General features: G+C 49.4%; 1 pseudogene; it reads left to right on the forward strand.

The window, feature by feature from the left end:
• Positions 1–2,018: 2,018 nt before the first annotated feature.
• On the forward strand, positions 2,019–2,902 carry LOC147727615 (18S ribosomal RNA; annotated as a pseudogene; the record flags this gene model as incomplete).
• Positions 2,903–6,569: the final 3,667 nt, after the last annotated feature.

Below are 6,569 nucleotides of genomic sequence, written 5' to 3' on the forward strand. Positions count from 1 at the left end.
GGGCAGGCGGGAGCCCTCCCATGGTGGCTCGGGGCTGGCAGATTGGCGCCATGTCGGTCCCGGCATTCTGGTCGCACCTTTCCACTCAGCCATCTGGTCGCACCCAATGCTTCCCAATGGGGCGACAAGATGGAAGTCCGGATGTGGTGCCATTCGCCTCCCGGATCCCAACCAGGGCTCCTGGAGGTCAGGCACGTTCGCTCCTAGGGTCCCCTGAGCCGTGCGGTGTGCACTTGTTCCCAGAAAGAGGGGTAGCCTTCCTCCGGATTACTAGGGACAAGGTACTTTGGGACCCATCTTGGCCAAGCGGTCCTCAGCCGGCAGCTGGACGGGCCAGGATGCTGCCCCAGCCCGAGTCCATCCCCGGGCTTGCTGCGTGGCAGGATGTCCTGGACAGGGTCCGGAAGGGCCTGGGGAGGTGTCCCCTGCACCTGTGGGCCCCTTACTGGCTCCAGGGGCCCTCTTGGGCCCGGGTGCTCTGGCCCTGGGCCCCATCCCCCGGCCTGCCGGCACTGCCAAAGGCCAAAGGCCCGGGACGGGGTTCCGTTGGGCCTGGGGAGCCTCCCCTTGCTTGGCTGGTTTCAGGAGCTCTGGCCAGGGCCCCCAATGACCCCGGGGAGGGCGGCCTCCCCACCTGTGGCTCCATCCTGGGTCGTGCCTTGGATATCCGGGACAGGGTCTGAAGGGCCGGGGAGGCTCCCCCTGCACCTCCGGGCTCAGGGCCCCCGGCTGGGGCTAGGCTCCGGGTCGGGTGCTCCGGCCCGGAGCCCTGTCCCCCGGCCTGCCGCACTGCCAAAGGCCCAGGATGGGGTTCCGTTGTGCCCGGGGAGCCTCCCCTTGCTTGGATGGGCCCCGGATCGGGTGCTTGGGCCCCGGGCCCTGTCCCAAGGCCTGCCGCACTGCCAAAGGCCCGGGGCGGGGTTCCGTTGTGCCCCAGCAGGCCTACCCTGCTTGTCAAGGTGTGCGCGGGCCCCGGGCCGGAGGGCCTGACGGGCCCCCTTGAAGCCTCCATGGCTGGGGCCCAGCTGGGGCCCCTGGCCTCTGGTCCGCCATGCCCAGGCGCCCACTCACTCCTTCGTTGGGGCATAGGGTGTCCAGATGGCTTTCCTTTCGTGCCCGGCCATCTGTTCGCCCAGATCCCCTCGGCCATATGGTCGCCCAGATCCCCTCGGCCATCTGGTCACCCTCAATGCTTTCCTATGGGGCGACCAGATGGCTGGGCTTCCCTGGAAGTCCCGATGCGGTGCCATTTGGCTCCTGGATCCCAGCGAGCGCTCCAGGAAGTCGGATACTTTCGTGCCTTGGGTCCCCTCTGTCACCTCAAGTGCACGGATTACAAGAAAGGGCTGTAATTTTCCTCTGGATTACTAGGGAGAGGGTCAGTCAGACCTCCGTGAGGTCCGGCGATTCTGAATCAGGGGTAGGCAGTCTTGGGGCCCACCCGCCGGGGCCCCCAGAGGCCCGGGTACGCTTCTGCCTCTCAGCACCTTGCTGATGGTTCTTTTTCTCCGAGTTTTCTCAGGGAGACCTCCGTGAGGTCCGGCCATGCTGTGAGGGGGAAGGCAGTTCTAGGGCCTGCCCACCGGGGCCCCCAGGGGCCCAAGACGCTCCTGCCTCTCAGCCCCTTGCCAGTGGTCCTTTTTCTCCGAGTTTGCTCAGGCAGACCTCCGTGAGGTTTAGCCCTGCTGAGAGGGGGAAGGTAGTCCCGGGGCCTGCCTGCCAGGGCCCCCAGGGGCCTGGGGATGCTCCTGCCTCTCAGCCCCTTGCCGGTGGTCCTTTTCTCGGGATTTGCTCAGGCAGACCTCCGTGAGTCCCGGGGCCTGCCTCTCCCTCCCGGGGAGACGGCTGGGCATGCCGGTGCCCATGCAACCGCACCTCTCCATGCCCCTCCACCCAGCCCTCCAGCCCCGGCGGGTGTGCTCCTTCCCCTGTCAGGCTCCCGAGAGACGGAGGGGTGTTTGAAGGTTGCTGGTCAGGGAGATGGGCATGCGGCTCCCCACCCCGTCATCAGGTGCGGCTACCTGGTTCATCCTGCCAGTAGCATATGCTTGTCTTAAAGATTAAGCCATGCACGTGTAAGTACACACGGCCGGTACAGTGAAACTGCGAATGGCTCATTAAATCAGTTATGGTTCCTTTGATCGCTCCATCTGTTACTTGGATAACTGTGGTAATTCTAGAGCTAATACATGCCGACAAGCGCTGACCTCCCGAGATGAGTGCATTTATCAGACCAAGACCAATCCGGGCTCGCCCGGCCGCTTTGGTGACTCTAGATAACCTCAGGCCGATTGCACGTCCCCGTGACGGAGACAATACAATCGGATGTCTGCCCTATCAAATTTCAATGGTACTTTCTGTGCCTACCATGGTGACCACGGGTAACGGGGATTCAGGGTTCGATTCCGGAGAGGGAGCCTGAGAAATGGCTACCACATCCAAGGAAGGCAGCAGGCGCGCAAATTATCCACTCCCGACTCGGGGAGGTAGTGACAAAAAATAACAATACAGGAGTCTTTCGAGGCCCTGTAATTGGAATGAGTACACTTTAAATCCTTTAACGAGGATCCATTGGAGGGCAAGTCTGGTGCCAGCAGCCGCGGTAATTCCAGCTCCAATAGCATATTTTAAAGTTGATGCAGTTAAAATGCTCGTAGTGTTGTCAGTCATATTAGCTTTATTTCGATATAAACATATCTTAAAAGCTATGATACGTAAGTTAAAAACAGAATTTTTATTAAAAAGACAAAGCATTACCGCAAACAGTACTAACAGTCTAAATGACTGAACATGAGAATTCAACTGAATCTTAATAATAAAATGGTTAAAATAGCATTAAAAGATAATATGTACAACATAGAATGAAAAGAAGTACAATTTCTAAAAAGCGGGTAGCTCATAGAAGCAGCAATACCTAAAGGTTGGCTTTCAGAGATCTCGACCTAATGTTCCATGCCCAGCTCAGGAATTTGGCCAAACCACACACATACAGAGCTCGCGCATCAGATCTTAGAATGCACAACGCTGCAAGATGGTTACGAGTGCCCAATTCCCTGCAAAGTGGTTTAAGCCAGCGTTCCCTTGGAGCTTTATAGGCTGGGCATGCAAACATAATATGTGCCACTGACTCTGGAGTGGCTTCACAGATCGGGCAGGAGGCTGGTGTCTGGTAGGGAACCTTCAATCGGGCAGTCATTTCACGTGTAGGAAGCGAACGAACCCTAAATGCAAAGAACAAAGCCCTGTCATAAGGTTTCTGGATAACATATAGGTAGGGTTCGTAAAAAGTGGAGTTTTCAAATTCCATAAACTCCTCGGTTAGCCTACCGGATTTGATATCCAGAAAACCCTTGGTAAGAACCCACGACCAATAGATTTTCTTGAGTTCTGCCTTCGGCGGAGCAGTTCTATTTGACAACGCTTTGCCCAAACCAAGGTCGTATAGGAGGGTTTTCAGGTCCATCAGCCATTTCAACTTGTGCCATCCGGCCATGTTCAATACTTCATTTAGGATGGAAAAGAAAGGACGAGTGCCCTGCCGCAAGATATTGAGGCCCTAGTAAGAGGGTCCAGGAGATACACAAAAAGGGGTGATTAACCTAGGGTTTGACACTGAACATCACAATCATATGGTCAAATCAAGTAGACTTAAACAGTTCATATTGAAAAATATATATTTTTTTATTATTATTTTTAATTTTATGATCACACAGATATAAAAAGTTTCTTTTTGGAATATAGAAATATATTTTTTAGTGTATCAAGAATACATATATATCATAAATAAAACACACAAAGACAAAGGGGAAATTTTGTCCTACCCAGTATCGGCCAATACTTTACACACACCATGTCATTCACATTCAGTCTTTCCTCACTCTAACTAGTCTCATACCATACATCATTCATTCTATCAATCAGTTATCTACTCCTTGCAGGTATAGCACAACGATGGTTCATGTGCTGGATATGTCAGGGTGGTAATCCAAAATAGATGGTTTCAACTACGGGTCCTGTTGTAGTGTGGACAATAACCGTGTTCATGGAGACATACGCCGACGCGCGTTTCGGTGACAGGCCAATAAGGCCGCACCTTCGTCAGGGCAAGGGGCAGTATACTGGGGCGGACACAGTGATAAAATTCTGCAAAACAAGGGGTAAAACATACACTTTACTTTCATATATGTACATATATTTCTCAAATTACAATTCAGTTTTGACATATAACATCCATCATCCAAAATGGGTTACTACAAGTTTCAGACATTATAGCCTATCTTTTTGTCCATTTGATAAACATTGGAGCAACGCTCCTATCACTGACCATCGGTTGTCATGCAGTGCCAAACCTTCTAGAAACACTCCCTAAGAAAGATTCCCCAAAAAGGTGGAATCTAAAAAAGGCGTAATGATAGCCTTGACTGTATGGACCAAAGAGCACATTCAGTATCACACAGATACCTCACTTCCACACAAATATATACAATTCCAAACAATTCATAATCTATCCTTGCATTCCTCTCTATTGTACACGCATGATTTTATAGTGTAGATCAAGTCTCAGGTTCTGATTCAACTAATGAATCAGTTTATAGTGTGTTTAATAAAGGACCAACTGAGACCTAGTAGTGAGATATATAACCATGCCTATAGTTGATTGATCGCTCCTAGATTCCTAGGTTCCTCAGGCATTCATTTTAACCACATCTATGCTGTTCACCTCATTGTTTTACCTGATTTCAGTTATGTAGTACAGGAGTTTCAGGCATCCTGTAGCTTCTTAGCAGGTATGGGGCGATGATACCAGAAGCCAGACTTCAAACTATTCAGGTTCTGTCAGGGGGATAATTAAATTACTTTTTCAATTCACATTTCAAGATACTATTAACCAAGTCAGTCTTTTTGAAATGTTAGCTCATGTCCTTTATCATATCTATGCTAGTAGCCCTAGTATAACTGGGGCGGTCCTTCAGATGTCCATCTCTACCGTTCTTTTGTCTACAGAGATCGTAATTACAAAGTTCGAATTAGGTAATGAGCTTGTTATAGCCCAACAGATCTATTGCTATAATTTTAGGGGAAACCCACCAGAGTCAGTCAGCACTTTCGCCTGCTGTTTTTAATTCTTCTTTCCTGTTCCGGCGATACTCTTGAGTATGTATGCTAATTAGACCTAATGGGGCCTGTCAAAAAGAGAGTAAAGCTAGGTCAGTAATATCTCATGATCTGGGCAGAAGTTGTTTTATTATAACTGCCAATACATACCGGGAAAGTAGGCTTCTACGGCTGGAGTACTTCTTTCAGTATTTAAGACGGTACCAATTTGCACATTAATCTCTGACGTTCCTACAGATAGAAATTGCACTTAGATAGGACTGCAACACACAATTCCTGCAGTTCCACTATACAAAACTGCTTTCTGCCGCTATTTACCTAAAAATAAACGTAGCTCTTCTTTTTAGAGGGGGTTCCAGAAATGATGTACTCTATCGTTGTCCCGGTAGTACCAGAAGCGCTGCCTTAGTAATTTATCGGTTGCCGCTGTACCTGGGACACAGAGGCAAGGGAACTTAGATAAAACTGCAACACACAATTCCTGCAGTTCCACTTTACAAATCTACTTTCTGCCGCTATTTACCTTAAAATAAACGTAGCTCTTCTTTTTAGAGGGGGTTCCAGAAATGATGTACTCTATCGTTTTCCCGGTAGTACCAGAAGCGCTGCCTTAGTGATTTATCGGCTGCTGCTGTACCTGGGACACGGAGGCAAAGGAAATTCTCAGAAGCTGGCCTCAAAGCAGGTTTCATATCTATGGGGCGCTCGATCTTCCGGTGCTTACCTCCATTTCGTTGGTAGTCTTCCTTCAGGTGGGGTTCCGCCGACCCGGTCCGTCGGCCGATGAACAGGGATTAGGTTCTCTGTGGTTTCCGGCGTCTTTATCAAGGATCACTGTTTCCGCGCCCGCTACACCAAATCAGCTGTTCCTAATTGCGTAGAAAGGATAGACAGACTATTCCGGCCCTCTCATATCCAGTCGCCATCTTGGAAATACTAAACAGTGAATGGAGACACTGTTTTAGAAATGTCTTTTGAAGTACTGTGGCGGCCATCTTAGTGAAGCCGATCATTTTTCTTTTTCTTTTCCCTTCATAATACGGTTTTTTTTGGAAAAATAATAAAAAGGATAGACAAGAGTTAAGAAGCGGCAAGGTATTAATTTTTATAGATATACCAATCTTGTTATCTATGACTGTATATAATGACAGTCATTTCTACCACCAGGATGTCGGTGATGGGTCTGAAGCAAATATAGAGCTATAAGTAGCTGGTTTTATGAATTTTTTTCGGAAGAAGCAGACGATTTGGTGCATTCCTTATACTGAAGGTAGGGTGCATGTTTTTTCGCGCGTCTAGCTACACAAGCATCTGACTTCACTTCTGATTAGTATGTACAATTAGATTGGTAACCATTTAAGTTTTGCTCCCAATTGGTATATTATAAGTCAGACTCCACCAGAGTCTTTCTTTTTTTTGGTAGGGTGAGATGTTTTTCTCCATACCTGTTAGTC

The sequence above is a fragment of the Lissotriton vulgaris genome, chromosome 3_1, assembly GCF_964263255.1.
Source record: "Lissotriton vulgaris chromosome 3_1, aLisVul1.2, whole genome shotgun sequence".
In the NCBI taxonomy this organism is placed as follows: domain Eukaryota; kingdom Metazoa; phylum Chordata; class Amphibia; order Caudata; family Salamandridae; genus Lissotriton; species Lissotriton vulgaris.